General features: G+C 46.3%; 1 protein-coding gene across 2 annotated transcripts in view; it reads left to right on the forward strand.

Annotated features, from left to right (window-relative positions):
* LOC105485405 (BCAR3 adaptor protein, NSP family member) overlaps positions 1-19,867 on the forward strand; it is a 289,503-nt gene that overhangs the window by 10,323 nt on the left and 259,313 nt on the right. The window lies entirely within an intron of this gene.

A 19,867-nucleotide genomic window follows, 5' to 3' on the forward strand; every position in this document is an offset into this window, starting at 1 on the left:
TCAGCTAAGTGTAACCTCTGCCTCCTGGGTTCAAGTGATTCTCCTGCCTCAGCCTCCCAAGTAGCTGGGATTAGTGATGCTGTCACGCATGTCCATGTGAAGAGACCACCAAACAGGCTTTGTGTGAGCAATAAAGCTTTTTAATCAGCTGGGTGTAGGTGGACTGAGTCCAAAAAGAGAGTCAGCAAAGGGAGATGGGGTGGGGCTATTTTATAGGATTTGGGTGGGTAGTGGAAAATTACAGTCAAAGGGGGTTTTTCTCTTGCAGGCAGGGGCGGGGGTCACAAGGTGCTCAGTGGGGGAGCTTCTGAGCCAGGAGAAGGAATTTCACAAAGTTAATCACTCAGTTAAGGTGGAGCAGGAACAAATGACAATGGTGGAATGTCATCAGTTAAGGCAGGAACTGGCCATTTTCACTTATGTTGTGATTCTTCAGTTACTTCAGGCCATCTGGATGTATACATGCAGGCTTGGGCTCAGAGGCCTGACATTTCTGTCTTCTTATGTTAATAAGAAAGATAAAATGAAATAGTGGTCAAGTGTTGGGTCAGTGAAAATTTTGGGGGGTGGTATGGAGAGATAATGGGTGATGTTTCTGCTTCAAGAGGGATTAGGGGTGGCGTGGGAAGAGATTAAGGTTGTTAGAAGGAGCATTTGTCATATAGAATGATTGGTGATGACCTGGATGCAGTTTTGTATGAATTGAAAAACTAAACGGAAAACATAGGGTCCGAATAAGAGAAGGAGAAAAACAGGTATTAAAGGACTAAGAATTGAGAGGACCCAGGACATTTAATTAGAGAGTGCCCAAGGGAGTTCAGCATAATTACTTTTTTGGTTGGCAAGTTTTTAGGCTCTATCCAAGTTTTGGGGATGCAGTTCAAGTTGGGCTGGTGTCTGGAATGAGACTGGGGCCTAATAAAAAGGAGAGTCCATACAGGAGCTTAAATGGGCTGTACCCTGCAGCATCTTGAGGACAGGCTCTAATTCTGAGAAGGGCAAGAGGTAAAAGTACTGTCCAGTCCTTCTTAAGTGGGAGGCTGAGCTTGGTGAGGTGTGTCTTTAAAAGACCATTAGTCCATTTTACCTTTCCTGAAGATTGAGGACGGGAGGGGTATGAAGGTTCCACTGAATACCAAGAGCCTGAGAAACTGCTTGGGTGATTTGACTGATAAGGGCCAGTCCGTTATTGGACTGTATAGAGGTGGGAAGGCCAAACCGAGGAATTATGTCTGACAGAAGGGAAGAAATGACTGTGGTGGCCTTCTCAGACCCTGTGGGAAAGGCCTCTACCCATCCAGTGAAAGTGTCTACCGAGACCAAGAGGTATTTTGGTTTCCTGACTTGAGGCATGTGAGTAAAGTCAATTTGCCAGTCCTGGGCAGGGGCAAATCCCCGAGCTTGATGTGTAGGGAAGGGAGGGGGCCTGAACAATCCCTGAGGAATAGAATAGGAGATGGAACACTGGGAACTGATTTCCTTGAGGATAGGTTTCCACAATAGAAAGGAAATGAGAGGTTCTAAGAGTCGGGCTAGCAGCTTGTAACCTACATGGAAGAGGTTGTGAAATAACAACACAATAGAATGGGCCTGTGAGGCTGGAAGGAGATATTTTCCTTGGTCCAGGAATCATTTGCCTTGTGTGGGAAGAGATTGACAGGTGGAAGTTTCAGTGGGAGAGTAGGTGGGAGTGACCAAAGAGGAGGAGAAAAACTGGCCGTGAGGGACAGAAGTTGGAATGCTAAGCTGCTTCTATAGCTACCTTATCAGCATAAGCATTGCCCTGAGCAATGGGATCTGATGCCTTTTGATGGCCCTTGCAGTGAATGACTTCAGCTTCCTTTGGATGTGGCCTTGAGAAGAGTTTTTATTAAAGAGGCATTAATGATGGAGGACCCTTGAATAGTGAGGAAACCTCTTTCAGCCCATATAACAGCATGGTGGTATAGGATATGGAAGGCATATTTAGAGTCAGTATAAATATTGACATGTAGTCCCTTTGCAAGAGTGAGGGCCTGAGTTAAGGCGGTGAATTCAGCTTTCTGAGAGGTAGTGGGAGGGGGGCAGAGTGGTAGCCTCAATGATAGATGTGGAAGATACTATAGCATAGCTTGCCTTTGCTGGTGAGTGGCGATTAGGCCTGGTGGAACTGCCATCAATAAACCAAGTGTGATCAGGGTGAGGAACAGGAAAGAAGGAAATATGGGGAAATGGGGTGAATGTAAGGTGGATCAGAGAGGTAGTCATGGAGGTCAGGTGTGGTATCAGGAATAATGTGGAAGGCCCGATTGAAGTCTGTGCCAGGAACAATGGTAATTGTGGGAGACACAACAGAGTGAGTTTAGCCAAAGGAGCTGGAGGGCAGAAAGTATATGTGTCAGATGTGAGGAAGAAAATAGATTTTGGAAGTTATGAGAACTATAGAGAGTGAGTTGAGCATAGTTTGTGATTTTGAGGGCCTCTAAAAGTATTAAAGCAGCGGCAGCCGCCACACGCAGACGTGACAGCTAGGCTGAAAGAGTAAGGTCAAGTTGTTTGGACAGAAGGCTATAGGGCACAGTCCTGGCTCTTGGGTAAGAATTCTAACCACACAGCCCTGCACTTTAGCTGTGTGTAATGAAAAAGGTTGGGATGAGTTAGGGAGAGCTAGTGTGGGGGCAGCTTTTAGGGCTGTTTTTAAGGAGTGGAAAGAGGAGTAGGGAAAGGACTTAGGATCCATGGGGTCAGCTAGGTTTATCTAGAATAGAATAATGGGTTGTGGAGGGAGGTATTGAGGGATAGGAGAGTATATGGGTTTGGCACCATGGGGTGGATAGGCAAGACAATTTGGTTGATAAAGCACAGATCCTGAACTAACTTGTAAGACTTGTCCGGTTTTTGGACAGGTAAAATGGGGGAATTGTAAGGAGAGTTTATAGGCTTTAAAAGGCCATGCTGTAACAGGCGAGTGATAACAGGCTTTAATCCTTTTAAAGCATGCTGTGGGATGGGATATTGGCATTGAGTGGGGTAAGGGTGATGTTGCGGGAAGTCAGAGAACCTGAACGGAGGGATGAGCTGAAGCCATGGCAGAAGAACATAAATTGTGAAGATTTTATGGGCATTTGTTAGTTCCCCAAATTAATACTTTTATAATTTCTTATGCCTGTCTTTACTGCGATCTCTGAACATAAATTGTGAAGATTTCATGGACATTTATCACTTCCCCAATCAATACTCTTATAACTTCCTATACCTGTCTTTACTTTAATCTCTTAATCCCGTCATCTTCATAAGCTGAGGATACATGTTGCCTCAGGACCCTGTGATGATTGTGTTATCTACACAAATTGTTTGTAAAGCATGTGTGTTTGAACAATATGGAATCTGGGCACCTTGAAAAGAACAGGATAACAGTGATTTTCAGGGAACAAGGGAGAGAACCATAAAGTCTGACTGCCTGCAGAGCTGGGCAGAACAGAGTCATGTTTCTCTTCCTGCAAAAGTGAATAGGAGAAATATCACTGAATTCTTTTTCTCAGCAAGGAACATCCCTGGGAAAAGAATGCATTCCCGGGGGAGGCCTCTAAAATGGCCACTCTGGGAGTGTCTGTGTTATGCAGTTGTAAATAAGGGATGAAATATGCCCTGGTCTCCTGCAGCGCCCCCAGGCTTGCTAGGATTAGGAAATTCCAGCCTGGTGAATTCTAGTCAGACTGGTTCTCTGCTCTTGAACCCTGTTTCTTGTTAAGATGTTTATCAATGACAATGTGTGCACAGCAGGACATGGAACCTCATTAGTAATTCTAATTTCACCCTGGCCTTGTGGTCTTGCTGTGCCCCCATTTGCCTTGTGATATTTTATTGCCTTTGAAGCATGTGATCTCTATGACTCACACCCTATTCATACACTCCCTCCCCTTTGAACATTGCTAATAAAACCTTGCTGGTTCTGTGGCTCAGGTGGGCATCACGGAAGCTGTCGACATGTGATGTCACCCCCAGAGACCCAGCTGTAAAATTTCTTTCTTTTGTACTCTTTCTCTTTGTTTCTCAGACCAGCCGACACTTAGGGAAAATAGAAAATAACCTATGTTGAAATATTGGGGGCTGGTTCCCCCGATAGGGTGATCAGGTTTTAATGGGATGGTAAGGGGTGCATCATCTGTTGCCAAGGAAGGAGTAGAGGTGTCCTATACTTGTGGATTAAGGTGGGGAGATACAAGGAGAGGATGTGAAGGAGGCTTTGAACTGGGGGAAAAGGTGTCAACAAGGTATGGCTGTAGCCCAGTAATAGTCAGGAAAGCAAATAATTTAGTTAAAATGTCTCGACCTAATAAGGGAGCTGGACAGATGGAGATAACTAAAAAGGAGTGCATAAAAGAATGTTGTCCTAGTTGGCACCAGAGTTGGGGAGTTTTAAGAGGTTTAGAAGCCTGGCCGTCAGTACCCACAACAATTATGGAGGCAAGGGAAACAAGCCCTTGAAAAGAAGGTAATGTGGAATGGGTAGCCTCCATATTGATTAAGAAGGGGACGGACTTACCCTCCACTGTAAGAGTTACCCAAAGTATCTGTGATGGTCCTGTAGGCTTCTGAGGTGATTGGGCAGTGTCAGTCTTCAGCCGCTAAGCCGATAAGATCTGGGAAGGAGTCAGAGAGCCTTGGGCCAGAGTTCCAGGGGCTCTGGGAGTAGCTGCCGGGTTGGACAGTCCAATTTCCAGTGGGGTCCTGCACAGATAGGACATGGCTTAGGAGGAATCCTGGGCTGCAGGCATTCCTTAGTCCAGTGGCCAGATTTCCAGCACTTGAAGCGAGATCCTGGAGGAATGCCTGGCTGCTGCGGTTCAGGTGTTTGGAAGTTCTTGTGTGCTGGAGATGTGGCTGGGGTTTGCCTCACAGTGGAGGCAAGGAATTTCAACTTAGAAATACTTTGCTACTTGGCCGCCTCTACTCTATTATTGTACACCTTGAAGGCGAGGTTAATTAAGTCCTGTTGTGGGATTTGAGGGCCAGAATCTAATTTTTGGAGCTTTTTCTAATGTCAGGAGTGGGTTGGATAATAAGATACATGTTGAGAATAAGACAGCCTTCTGGTCCTTCTGGGTCTATGGTGGTAAAGCATCTAAGGATTGTTGCCAGATGGGCTGTGAACTGGGTTGAGTTTTTATATTCAATGAAAAAGAGCCTAAATGCTAACTGATTTGGGAGAGTTTGGATAAAGAAAAAGGAGCATTACCCTTGGCTATGCCTTCAGCTCCAGGTACCTCTTTAAGAGGAAATTGTTGGGCAGGTTGGGGAGGGCTAGTCGTGGAAAGAAACAGTAAGCCAGACAGGGTGCGAGGAGGGGATGATAAAAGGATTATAAGGTAGGGGAGCAAAGGCTGAGGAAGAATTGGGACCTGACTCGGCCTGGCGAGGAGCAGCCTGGGGAGGAGGGGAGAGGTCACTTATGTTGTGATTCTTCAGTTACTTCAGGCTATCTGGATGTATACATGCAGGCTTGGGCTCAGAAGCCTGACAGACGCGTGCCACCACGCCCAGCTAATTTTTGTATTTTTAGTAGAGATGGGGTTTCACCGTGTTGGCCAGGCTGGTCTTGAACTCCTGACCTTGTGATCCACTCACCTCAGCCCCTCAAAGTTCTGGGTTTACAGGCATGAGCCACCACACCCGGCCAGACTGGGTAATTTATAAAGAAAAGAGGTTTAATTGGCTCATGATTCCACAGGCTGTGCAGGAAGCATGATGCTAGCATCTGCTTGGCTTCTGGGGAGGCCTCAGAAAACTTACAAATATGGTGAAAGGCAAAGAGGGAGCAAGCACTTCACATGGCCAGAGTAGGAGGAAGAGAGAGTGAGTGGGGAGGTGCTATACATTTTTAAACAACCAGATCTTGTGAGAACTCTATCATTATACAGTACCAAGGAGGGATGGTGATAAACCATTCATGAGAATTCCATCCCCATGATCCAGTCACATCCCACTAGGCCCCACCTCCAATGCTGAGGATTATAGTTGAACATGAGATTTGGGTGACACAGATCAAAACCATTTCAGTAACAAAGTCTGGAACTAAGCCATTGTAGGGGCAGAAATGTGTGGTACCCTTTCTCACCCATCATGAGGCTCACAGCCAACAGTTTTATAACAAAAGACAAGTTAACAAGGGAAAAGCATAGCAAATTTATTTAATCAATGTTTTAGGCCAGGTGTGGTGGCTCATGCCTGTAATCCCAGCACTTTGGGAGGCCAAGGTAATACAGGAGTTATTAAGAAATAATTTTTAGGCAGCTAGAAAGGGTGAGAGTTCTCGGTGGAATTTTCCTTTGATAAAAAGCAGCCCCAAAACCATTTCTTCTCTAACAGAAAGCAGCCTGAGAAGTAAGGCGTAGATATGCAAACTAGGAACTTTTATATGTAAATGCAGACAGCTGTACCTGGAAGCCAGGTACATTCAGTATGGCGTCTCCCACCCTCTTTTCCTTGTCACCAGGTCTCCCACCCTCTTTTCCTTGTCACCAGGTTTTTGGGTGTCACGGCAGCCTCCAGGTAAAACCACGTGTACAAGTATCATGGCCACCACCAGGTGGTGGCTGTATTTGCATAATAAAAGACTAGGGTAGGAGGGCCAGTCTTTTCCCGGGCTATGTGAATGGCATACCTGGTCAACCCAATCCCCTGAGCCCTATGTAAATCAGTCACCACCTCCTCAAGCCTGTACAAAACCAACTGCATTCCACTGCAGACCAGAGACCCTCTTTTGGGCGACCTGCTTTCTCAGCATGAGAAAGCTTTTTCTCTCTCTTTTCTTCTTTTTCTATTAAACTTTCCACTCGTAAACCCACTCCTCATGTGTGTCCATGTCCTGAGTTCTTTCTCAAGTGAGACCAAAAGCCAGGGCATAAACCCCAGACAATAGAGCCATTTCAAAGGTGGGTGGGTCACTTGAGCCCAGGAGTTCAAAACCAACCTGGGCAACATGGTGAAACCCCATCTCTACTAAAAATACAAAAATTAGCCAGGTGTGGTGGTGTGTGCCTGTAGTCCTAGCTACTTGGGAGGCTGAGACACTAGGATTGCTTGAACCCAGGAGGCAGAGGTTTTAGTGAGCCGAGATCGTGCCACTGCACTCCAGCCTGGGTGACAGAACAAGATCCTGTCTCAAAAAGAAAAGTTTTATGTGATGCAGGAGACTTCAAAAATGCACACACAAAGACCCAGGGGAAACTGTCTACTTGTATGCATGGATTTGATGAAGATGAACAGCTGTGTAGACATGTGGTTGCACAAAAATGATATGGTCTAAAGGTAATAAACTTGAGCGGGAGGAACTGAGCAAGGCCTGTCTGCTCAGATTCTTCTTGTTCTTACTGTGTAGCATTCCTTCCTCCCAGGCGGAGGGGAGAACCCCTCTGGAACAAGGATAACCTGCAGTCAGACAAGGTAGGTCAGGGAATTTATTTATGGCTAGCTTCTGCACAGAAAGGCAGGGGAAGGTCAGAGTAATATTTCTAGGTTTTATGGCTTAATTTGGAAGAGAGGGATTCTAGTTTCTATGACTTGCCTTGAGGAAGAGGAATTACGATATTTTTTAAAGAGACAGAGTCTTGCTCTGTTGCCCACGCTGGAGAGCAGTGGTGGCAGTCGCAGCCCACTGCAACCTTAAACTCCTGGGCTCAAGTGAGTGATCCTCCTGCCTCAGCTTCCCAAGTCATTAGTACTACAGGCTCACGCTGCCATGCCCAGCTAATTTTTTTTTAATGTTTGTAAAGACAGGGTCTTGCTCTGTAGTCTAGGCTGGTGTGCAGTGGTGCAGTCATAGCTCACTGCAGCCTCAATCTCCTGAGCTCAAACAATCCTCCTGCCCTCTGCCTCCCAAAGCACTGGGATTACAGGTGTGAACCACTATGCCCCGCCAGGAATTGTGATTTCTATGACTGGGAAGAATGAGGGGCAAGAGACATGAGGGCGGGAGAAGGTCAGAGAGAACTTGCTTCTGGGGCTGCTTCTGAGGCCGTCCAGTCTCCTTTAGTTTGAGGTACTCAGCATGCCAAAGTGTCTTACTTTGAGGTATTGTTTTCTGAGACCCAACACTGGCCATCACTTCTCTCTCTCCCTGACATACTTTCTCCTTTCCTCCCTTCTCCTTTCTCTCCTCCTTTCCCTCCTCCCTTCTCTTCCTCTCTCTTTCCCTCCCTCTCTCCTTCCTTTTAGATGTGTTTACAAGAAGGCTGGATATAGAATCAGGAGACCTAGAAACCTGGCCTGGTCTTGTCCTTAACTTAGGGTAAGTAACTCAGCCTCTCTGGACTCAGTGTCCTCACTTGTAAAATTAGGGGCTGAACAAGGGAGGATGCCTAGGGTCCTGCCCAGCTCCAAAATGCTTTGGTCCTCCAAGATCCATAAGACTTCAGGAAGTAGGTGAGACAGCCCTCTTGGAGGGAGCTGGGTCACAGTCTGCTAGATTCCCCTGCTGTGTAAAGTCCCATTCTGGCAAATGTCACTTAGATTTCCCGCACTGGCTCCAGATAGACCTGCTTTGGATAAATGACACTCCTGTTTTGCTAAATCTGACCAACTCAAATCATGCCATATGTGCCTCATTACAAACTTGTCCCTGTGACAGCCAGATGGATGCAGTACTTTTTGGTCTCCCAGCTAAAGGTGGAAATGGCCTTCATGATGGCATAGCTGGCCTGTAGAGGTGCTTTTGTTTCACTTGTTAGACACCATGTTCTGTTTCAATTCTGTTTCTCTAGTTAAGGTGTTTTCATTTCTTTATTTGTTCAATAAACACCTCTCAGGTACCTGTATGGCTCTGGCACTCTGAGGGGCTCCATAATACCAAAACAAATAGGTCACAGTCCCTTCCTTTCTGGAGCCGGCACTGACCATGGCCTTCCTGGTATTCCAGAATCTCTTCCTACCTAACTCTCCAGGTTTATTTCCCTCCACTGAGGACTCCTCCCTGTCATATTGTCCCTTTCCCTGGGGAGGTTTTGCACATGCACATGCTTAGCCTGAACAGGAACCCCTGCCCTCCCCAGGTACACATATGCATGCACACATACACACATGCTCGCACACATGCTCGCACACATGCACGCACATGCACATCCCCCTACCTCTCTCCCCAGCCATGGGTTTCTCCATTCTTCAAGTTTCGACTTCAGTGTACTTTCCTTAGGAGATCTTCCCTGAGTGTTCTGCCCCCAACTCCTGTTATATATTCCCTTAGCACCCTGACTTTCCTTATCAAAACATTCTCCGTCTGGTAACTCCTTTTTAAGTCTTCTCCCTCACTGGACTGTAAACTACCTGGCAGCATGTGGATCACTTCCTGGCACACGGCAGGCCCTCAATGAATGAAGTATGAATGAATACGTGGATGAACAAAGCTGTGAAAGGGAGAGACGAATAGACAGAGATGGATATGTCCTGTCAAGATCACAGAAGGAATGGGAGCAAAGACTGGTAGACCCATAGAAAGGGACCCCAGCCGCTATGATAGGGAAGGGATGGGTGGCAAGGTCTCAGAAGAAATTGGTACCTGATCTTGAAGAAGAAGGAATGAGTAAAGTGAAGAGGAGAGGAAAGTGCAGCTCAGGCAGAAGAGACAGCATGAATAAAGACAGGAGGTGGTGGGCCTGGTGTTTTCAGGGTCTGGAGAGAAGTTCATGAGGCAGGTGTGGAACATCAGAGGCTGGCAGGAGAAGCTGTGAGCTCCCAGACACTGCCCTCCTCCTTGCATCAGAACTTACAGAATCCTTGACTCTGGAGTCCTTACCATGGCAGGGCACTCTAAAGAACAGAATTCTTCTTCCCTCTCCCCTCTTTCCCTTGCTTCCTGTCTTCCCTTCTCTCATTCTTCATCAAATTCAACTCGCATTTACTGAACTCCTTCTGTGCATCAAGAGTTAGAGAATTTTCTTCTCACTCTCTGCTTTGAAAGGTGAATCCAGCTCCAAACCAAAAATGGTTCCACTGGGCTGGAACTGTGGCCAGGGAAGCAGATGAGAGCTGGCATGTGGGCAAATTAGGGCAGAAACAGACTCTTGGTGGATCCTAAAGTAGGTACAGATTTAGAGGGACCAGGTTAGTGAAGTTACCCAGAACAGAGACGGGTCAAAGACAGAGCAGAGAAAGCCTCTCTGCTGCTGTAGGCCCTTTAAATGATGCCCTCTCCTCTGCTCGCACGGCCTGGGGGCTGGTCGTCAAGTGCCTCACCAGTGGGTGCTGACTCCAAAGGTTTGACCCTGGGAAAGGAGGATGGAAGGCCGAGCTCAAAGTAGAGAAAAGGGGCATCTGGAATCCCCATGGCAAGGGGCAGGCAGAGAGTGTAGAAAGGCAGGGACCATGACCTGTTTCCTTTCCACAAAAGAAATTGTACTGTCTCCTGCTGGAGTGACCTCTGCTTTCCTCTCTGAAGAGACCTTAACTTTTGACTGTTTAGGTTGCTTTTCTTGATCAGGGAGGAGCTCAAGCCTGCAAAAACCTCCCTGTAGGTAGGAGGGAGAATAATATGCCAAGGGTGGCTGCTGCTATACAGCTCCTAAAAGGAAAGTAGGGTGGGTAGGATGGGATCTCAAGGCCAGGCTGCCCATGGTGAGTGCACTTCAGGTGGACAGCTGTGCTGGGGGAAGCTGCCAGCCAAGTGGACACTCAGAGCTGGCAGCCCTGGAAATGAGACTACCCTGAGGCTGAGTGGGGGACACAGGCATTAGCACTCCAGTATTGTATCATGTATTACTGTGTCAGGTTTTGTGTGTACTGCTTCCTGAACTTGACCTTGGATGTGGAGGTAATGTCACATACTTATACATCACCCAGAGAATCCATTCTAGAGCTGACTAAACCCACTGAGGGGGTCTCTGTATGCACTCATGAGTTTTGATAGGTTACCAGAGAGTCACAGATGGGTATGGCTTGGAACAAAACCCAGGCAGGTGGCTCGCAGCCAAGCCCAACAAAGCTGCCTCTTTCAGAGATTCTTTCTTGGGATGGCTTGGTTATCCAATGGAGAGGGATGGTCCCCCCAGGCTACCTGGGCACACAGAACAAAGTGCCCAGAGGGAAACTTCGTTAAATCCAAATTAAGTGCATTTTTGATGAGACAGAAGAAATGAATAAGAAAGGCCCTGTGGGCAGCTTTGGGCTTGCAGAGGGCATGAAAAATATGTCATCTGAGGAATGGGGAGAGGAGACAAAGAGGTTAGTGTGACAGGAAGCCTGGGGGGAATAAAGCCAGGAAACAGAGTAGGAGGAAGAGAGGGCCACTAAGAAAGGAGGAGGGTCTTTGCCAAGAGGAGGTGGGAGAACAAAGGGAGAGAGGTGGTGGGGGTAAGGTCAGGGATGCAAGGAGAGTTGCTGGACCCTGGTCAGTGTTTTCCCCAGCACTGAGAGTTGTCACTGGAGGCCTGTAGCCTGCGTGTTTGAGGAGCCCAGCCCAGCCCTCTTGGAGGGAGAAGAAAGAATGGGCCCCTTTAGCTGAAGGAGTCATCCTCCACCTACCCACCAGCCATGGATGGATGAGCACCTGCTCCTGGCCCCTGACCGGTGTGTTCAGTGCCAACAGTGCTTTAGAGAGGGTAGCAGCACTAGGGGTTCTGAGGGAAAATGTGGACAGAAGCTCTTTGTGTCCATACTGTTTTGTTCTTTAGGAGTCCTAAACGGTGCTTGCAGGAAGAGTTTGCAATGGTAATGAAGGAGGCACTTTAGGCAAGATGTAGAGAGGATGTGGTAAAGTCGGCCAGGCCACGTTGGCCAGACCTAGGGTAGTGGCTGAGGGTTCATTTGTTCACTCAACAAACATTAGTTGAATGTCTACTAGGAATACCGCAAACAAGACAGACTCCCTGATCTTCCGGATTCTAGTTTATATTCTAGGTTACCTTCTAGTGAGGGGTGACAGACAAGTAAACAATGAGATACTTTTTGGTTGGGTGTGTTGGCTCATACCTGTAATCCCAGCACTTTGGGAGGCCGAGGAAGGTGGATCACGAGATCAGGAGATTAAGACCATCCTGGCCAACATGGTGAAACCCTGTCTCTACTAAAATACAAAAATTAGCTGGGCGTGGTGGCGTGTGCCTGTAATCCCAGCTACTTAGGAGGCTGAGGCAGGAGAATCGCTTGAACCAAGAAGTCAGAGGTTGCAGTGAGCCGAAATCATGTCACTGCACTCCAGCCTGGCCGCAGAGTGAGACTCTGTCTCAAAAAACAATAACAACAACAAAAAAACAATGAGATACTTTTCTATGTATGTTAAACAAGCTTCTTGTTTGTCTTCGCTTCCCAACCAGGTTGAGGCTGCTGGGGCTGTCTTCTCTGACAGCATCAGTAGAGCAGAAATACAGTCAGTATTTTGCCTGTCAATGTCGTTTTGACTTACACAACACTTTTATGCATTTTTCCACTCATCATTTCCAAAATAGTCAATAATCCCTTCAGGGGTGGGAGGGAAAAGGAAGATTGCAGAGGGCAGGTAGCTCCAGAAGAAGAGACCACTGCCTCCTAACTGTATTCTTTCCACCAGCTTCCCCTCATTCACCTTCCTACACTCCTGACTCAGCTGGCACAGTCATAAAGACCCTTAGCACCTCACCCAGCAAGTAACCTGGGGAAGGTGCCTCCTGGTAGGTTAAGTGATTGACTCCCAGGAGCCCAAGTCCTTCCCCTCTTTCAGCTCTGTCGTTTCCAGGCTGCACCCCTTCAGAGTGGCGTGATGGCTACTACATCCAGATACCACAGATACCACAGCACTCAGCAGGAGGAGAGACACTCCTCCCTGTGCATCTACAGCAGGGAGGGGACCCTTCTCAGGGCCCCAGCAGATTGCCTTCACGACTTATGGGCTGGACTTGAGTGATGCCTCTTCCTAACTCACTGTCAAGGGAACTGGATTTCCATGGTTGCCTCTAAGAAGCACAGGGCCAGGGGTGGAGCAGATTTCCTGATCTAAAAAGGGAGCTCTGTTAGTCAATGAATCAAGAGTGAGTAGTGATGAGTTGATGGGTACGCAACCACAGGTGTCTGTTACAGATAACTTTGTCTCACTTTCAGAAAAAAAAAAAAAAAAAAAAAAAAAAAATCAAACTCTGTAGCAAGACATAATAGGCCCTTCATGTTCAGGTCCCTGCCTGCTCCTTCACCCTCATCTTTTCAACAATACTCAAGTGCCTTTCTCCAGCCATATCCAAAGTATTGCTGGCTGGGCATGGTGGCTCATGCCTGTAATCCCAGCACTTTAGGAGGCCAAGGCGGGCAGATTACTTTGCGCTCAGAATTCAAGACCATCCTGGGCAACATGGCGAAACCCCATCTCTACTAAAAATACAAAAATTAGCCAGGTGTGGTGGCAGACGCCTGTAATCCCAGCTACTTTGGAGGCTGACGCAGGAGCATCGCCTGAACCGGGGAGACAGAGGTTGCAGTGAGCCGAGACCGCACCATTGCACTCCAGCCTGGACAACAAGAGCAAAACTCTGTCTCAAAAACAAACAACAAAAAAATTTGCCATGCGAGATGGTGCGTGCCTGTAATCTCAGCTACTTGGAAGGCTGAGGCAGGAGAATCGCTTGAACCCAGGAGGTGGAGGTTGCAGTGAGCCGAGATCACACCACTGCACTCCATCCTGGGTGATAGAGTGAGACTGTCGCAAAAAAACAAAAAAACACCACAAAGATGGATTGCAATGTTCATTTGAACCTTCTCAGTTCTTTAATGCCTCAGTGCCTTTGCCCACACTGTTTCTGGCTCTTCCTGCCTTGTTCTTTGAGACAGCCCTTGCTATACTAACACTCTCCTCAAGCATATCCCAGCTTCCCTAACCTTGCTTGGCCCCCGCTCCTTTGTGCTCCTTTGCAAGTGGCTCAGTTATTGCAGATTGGTACAGTGGTTAAATACAAGGTGCAGAAAGCACACAGCCAAGCTCTCATGCTTACAGGCTGGGTGACCTCAGGCAAGATATTTAACTCTCTGAGCAATCTAATTGATTGCTCCTAATTGATTCTTCTTCTGTGAAATGGGCATAATAATGGTAAAAATGGGTCTAATAATAGTACCTACTTCATTAAATTTTTGTGAGGATTATAAGGTATGCTAAATGCTTAGCACAACACATGGAGTACTGTGCTAAGTATATGTGTAGTGCTCAGTAAATGCAATTCTTTTTATTTGGTGGTGGTTATTATTAGCATCCTCACAGAGGGGCAACTGTAAACACACATACAAATAGAGCAACCTCATGCCAAAATGTGATTCCAAGACATCTGCTCACTTTTCAAATGGCCCTAACATTTCACCACCCACTAACTGCATGTTGAAAGGCCCCTGTAGTCTTTGGGGCTACGGTATTTAGTGTGGGCAAACAGCATGGTGTGTACCGTAGACATTTTTGAAGGTTTCTTTATCACCACCTCTGAACTCTGTCTGCATCCAAGGGCTATCTCTAAAGAGAAATCGAAGACATCCACCCACAATTTCACAGAGCTCTCTACAGGCCCTTCCCTTATTGGTCATCTCCTTGGTGAGGTCAGAGGAGGCTCTGCTCCTGGCCTCTGCAGGAGATTCCTGCCCTCTAATCTCTGAACTTCAGTGGAATCTGGGTTAGAAGGATCCCTGAGGGAATCTCAAGGGAGGACGGCCGATTTACCCTCCCCATACTCCTCAGTGTTGAAGAAAAACCTTCCAGAGGCAAATGGTGATTTGAAGTAAGGCTCTTATGTACTTGTGACATAATAAGAAATATACATTTGGTCTCTGCCCCAGTTCCTAGCACAGATCTCCTTAAACGCTTGGAATTTCCAGAGAGGTAGGGGTGACAGGAGTATTTTTTTATATATATAATATAACTAGGTCTTGGACCCTAGTTCCTGATATAAGAGCTTCTAATACCCTTGGAATTTCTGGAGAGAGAAGATGTCAATTTGTAATGCTAATGAGGTGACTCTAGGTTGGGTGGGGGTGGGGGTGGGGGAGCTAGACAGCTTCAGGATGAGGTCGGCTTACCAGAGGAACCAAGCTTACTATTAGAGGGTTGCAACTTTCAGCCCCATCCTCTGTCCTCTGGGAAGAGGGGAGTTGGAGACTGAGTCCAATCACCAATGGCCCCTGATTTAATCAATCATACCTATGTAATGGAACCTCCACAAAAACCCTAAACAATGTGATTCAGAGGGCTTCCAGGTTGGTGAACACAGCCACATATCAGGAAGGCAAATGCCCAGAGAGAGCGTGGAAGCATCTCACCTCCTCCCACATATCTTGACCTATGCATCTCTTTCATTGGCTGCTCCTAGAGTTGTATTCTCCATAATAAACTAATCAGAGTAAGCAAAGTGTTTCACTGAGTTATGAGAAGCACTATAGCAAATTTTTGAACCTGAGGAGGGGATTTTGGGAACCCCCAATTTATAGCTGGTCAGTCAGGAATACAGGAGACCTGAGACTTGTGATTGGCATCTGAAATGGGGGTCAGTTTTATGGGGCTGATCCCTTAACCTGTGGGATTTGTGCTAATTCCAGGTAGTTAGTATCAGAATTGAGTTAAATGGTAAGATCCTAGTTGGTATCTGCAGAGAATTGAAGAAGTACTTAGTTTGGAAAACCTACACATTTTGGTGTCAGAAGTATTAAGAGCATCGAAAACTAGTTTTTCTTTTGGTATTCTTACCAATTTCTGCAGAAATTGAGGTACCGATGGACTCTGGATACTTGAGTAGCATCTTCAACTGTGCTGGTGTGAGTGTGTTCTGTCTGGGTTTAGAGTTTACTGTTAAATAAATCTGGCTTCTAAGCAAATTAAATGCCGGAACAGAAAACCAAACACCACATGTTTTCACTTATAAATGGAGCTAAACATTGAGTATACATGGACACAAAGGAGGGAACAACAGACCCTGAGACCTACTTGAGGGTGGAGGGTAGGAGGAGGGTGAGGATCAGAAAACTGTCTATCAGGTATGATGCCCATTACCTGGGTGATGAAATAATCTGTCCACCAAACCGCCGCGACGCACAATTTACCCATGTAACAAACCTGCATTTGTACCCCTGAACCTAAAATAAAAGTTGGAAAGAAAAATAAATAAATAAATAACAGGAAATAGATAAATAAATCTGGCAAAGTTATAGTGTTTGTGGTAGGTGAAAAGATACTCGCATCTAGCAGCATCTGCCTGAATTTTCTCTGTAAGTTGCAAAGGTCCAATATTTAATACAGGTCACATTTTAGGATTAGAATTTTAATCCACTTTCAAGTAGTAAGTTTATTCCTCAAAAAATAAAAAATAAAAATAAAAGATCCAGAAAAGAGCTAAGAATAGGAAGCAACTTACCTTTGTATCTTTCTCTAAGGCACATGCATTTTAATAGTTAAAAGCAAAAGCAAGTGGGCTTGGTAACCAGTGGGAAGAGTGGCCAGGGAAGGTGCTCCTGAAGTATGAATTGGTTAGCAAAGTCAGTTTAAAATGGGCAACCCAGCTGGGTGTGGTGGCTTACACCTGTAATCCCAGCACTTCAGGAGGCCGAGGCAGGCGGATCATGAGAGATTGAGACCATCCTGGCCAACATGGTGAAACCCCGTCTCTACTAAAAATACAAAAATTATCTGGGTGTGGCAGCACGCGCCTGTAATCCCAGCTACTTGGGAGCCTGAGGCAGGAGAATGGCTTGAACTGGGGAGACAGAGATTGCAGTGAGCTGAGATCACGCCACTGCACTCTAGCCTAGCGACAGAGCGAGACTCTGTCTCAGGAAAAAAAAAAAAAAAGGACAACCCACAGATAATACGATTATAACAACATGTGGATCAGTGCCTTTCTATCTCAACACAATTATAACATTTAATTGATACTTTTCTACTTATAAAAATATCATGTATACATTGCTGATACCTAATATCTAACAATTCTTCAGTTAACTATGTTCTTAACTATGTACCTGTTTTAGGTGCTTACACTCATTTGCTCATTTAATCATTACTGACCCATGGGGCTGTATTCCAGTGCCTCCTTAGCCTGCTCTTTAAAACCGTTCATCACCCACCCACTTACTCTCCTCCACTTACCAGTCTCTGAGAAACTATGTTTACTTCATTACCTGTCTGTGTCTCTCCACTAGAATGTAAGCTCCCTGATGGTGAGAATTTGTTTTATACCCAGCACTTAGAATAATGCCTGACATATAATGAAACAAATGCCTGGTCCTCAGTAAATACTTGACTAATGATGGAAAGTACTGTTACCTCCCATTTTACAGGTGAGAAAACAGGCTCTGAGTGGTTAAGTAGTTTGCTTAGATCACAGCTAGGAAGTGGCAGAATGGGATACAAACCCAGACACTTCCGCTCTGGAGATGCCGACAACCATGACAGTAGGACAGCCCAGGTGCACAGCATTGAATCAGAGCAGGCCTGAGGTGGGGGCTTGTGTGGTAGGCATAGACCAAGATATTTAGCTTGTAGGAAGCAGAGGAAGGCCCTGAGAAGGAGGCAGTAGGCGTTGAAGATTAACGTCAGCTTTGCGGCACTTGTGCTTTAGTCTGATCCTGGCTAACGGTGCTGATATCAGTCTCTCATGAATGTAATCACACAGAAACCAACAGATATTTCTGAACTCTTTGTGTGTGTAAAGCACTGACGTAGGTGTTAAGAAAACTGTCACAAAGTACAAAAAGAGACACTTGGCACTCAAGGAGCTTATAATCTAATTGTGGAAAGCACTAGCATACGAAAAATAAAATAGCAAAGTCAGCAGTATTAAGAGTACTGTAAAGTGGCAGGTGGTTGACAACCAAACCAGGGGCCCTGAGAACCAGTCTTCACCACTAAGGAGGGAGCAGTCACCAAAGCCTCGGTAGGCTGGGGAGCTTTGTGTGGTGTGGGGCGGTAGGGAGCAAAGCTTCCTTGGGACTGGCAGAGCCAAGAGGGCTTAGGAGGTCTAGGGGAAGGTGAACTGGGAGGGTAGGAAAGCACAGAGGAGCAGAGCCCCTTGGCAAAAAGTGCTGTGGGGCAAAATACTGCAAAGGTGATAGGCAGGGACGTGGCAGGTAAACAGGGCTAGTCAGCTGCAGCCGGTCAAAGCCAGGATGGAGAATGTCCTATGTAGTTTGTGCACGGATATCACCTTAAGCTGGGAAGCAACTCAGAGACTTACAGGGAAGGAGAATAGAAGAGGAGTAAGATTGGGAATGCTGCCAGAGATGACATGGAGAAGCACAGGGAAGGTCAGAGAACCAAATGGCTAAGGGCACAGGCTTTAGAGCCAGCCTGACTTCCACCTCTACCTCTGCCACTTCTGAACTGTATGAAAGGCCGTGACACTCAACTTTCAGACTCATTTCCTCATCTGTAAATGAGAGAAAAAGAAAAAAGTTGTCTCCTGGAATGTCTGTGAGGTTAATACAGTGAGATAATATGATAACATATGTAAAATACTTAGCATAGTACTCAATAAATGGTAGCTTTCAAAAACCATGAAAGTGACCCACTGGGAATGCTGGGCTCTCAGCCCTGAGAACCAGAGAGCAATGCCAGACCATGTGCCTGCTGCCCCCGCACTGGGGGTGACCCCTTTCAACCCCTGCTTTGATGCCCAGCGGCCCATTCCTTCCCTCATACTCACAAGTGCCTGCTCACATATAAGGCTAAATCAAACTCCTGCAGAAACACGACAGGAAGCTGAAAAGATAACATAAAGCAGAAGCAGGGATTCCTGTTACCAGAACAGTGTTGGTTGAACAGGATGTGGGGGGACCAGGGAAACAGATGGCCGAGAGGCAGATATTGCGGAACCATCCAGGAAGTTATTGCCTTCCCAAGCTCAGGACAGAGAAGCTAGTTCTATTATTATAACTTTTTTTTTTTGCGGGGAGGAGGGGTGTGGTTTAATGTACTGATTACTTGCCTGCCCCTGAAGGCAGTTTCAGGACTTCAGCAAAATACAAGTTAGCACCTGTTTTTGTAAGTATAGCTAAGATAGTTTTAGTTTGGAGGGTTTTGTTTTGTTCTATCTTCATTTTTTGTTACATTCCTGAATATCTTGTTCCTAGCTATGGTGGTTGTTTTGACATTGTCAATCAAGAATTCAGTGGGCAATAGCTTAAATGCCTTCAATATTACCATCTATTGCTTGTTATAAACAGAGTTGCAATTTCTTTCTTTCTTTCTTTTTTTTTTTTTTTGAGACAGAGTCTAGCTCTGTTGCCCAGGCTAGAATGCAGTGGTATAACCTTGGCTCACTGCAACCTCTGCCTCCTGGGTTCGAGTGATTCTCCTGTCTCAGCCTCCGGAGTAACTGGGATTACAGGCGCCCGCCACCACACCCAGCTAATTTTTGTATTTTTAGTAGAGACGGGGTTTCACTGTGTTGGCCAGGATAGTCTCGAACTCCTGACCTCATGATTCGCTCGCCGCAGCCTCCCAAAGTGCTGGGATTACAAGTGTGAGCCACCATGCCCTGCCCAGAGTTTTAATTTCTAAAGGATTTTGTGAATTATTCACCGTTGAAAGCAAAGCTAGAAATTGCAGCATAATTTCAAAATATTGCTTGGAGGATATGATCATGAGAAAACATAAAACTCTATTCTCCTGTCAATTCCTGAGCAAAAATTATCCTACAGTGATAGAATAAACTAGTCATAGGGGGCTTCCTGTGCAGCTAGTTTATATCATGTGCCTACTGTGGAGGGCTGCTTCCCTGCTTCACGAAGCCCCACCTCTCACAACCTGCAGCACCAGCTTTACCAAGTGAGGTTCACTTTATGTTCAGCATTTACTGATCACCTGCTACGTGTAAGACATTCCTCTGAACATGCTCCTAATTCCATTCGTTGAGTCATCAATCCCCAGGAATCCCAAGATCCCCAAAATATGGAGACCCCACAG

The sequence above is a fragment of the Macaca nemestrina genome, chromosome 1, assembly GCF_043159975.1.
Source record: "Macaca nemestrina isolate mMacNem1 chromosome 1, mMacNem.hap1, whole genome shotgun sequence".
Lineage (NCBI taxonomy): Eukaryota > Metazoa > Chordata > Mammalia > Primates > Cercopithecidae > Macaca > Macaca nemestrina.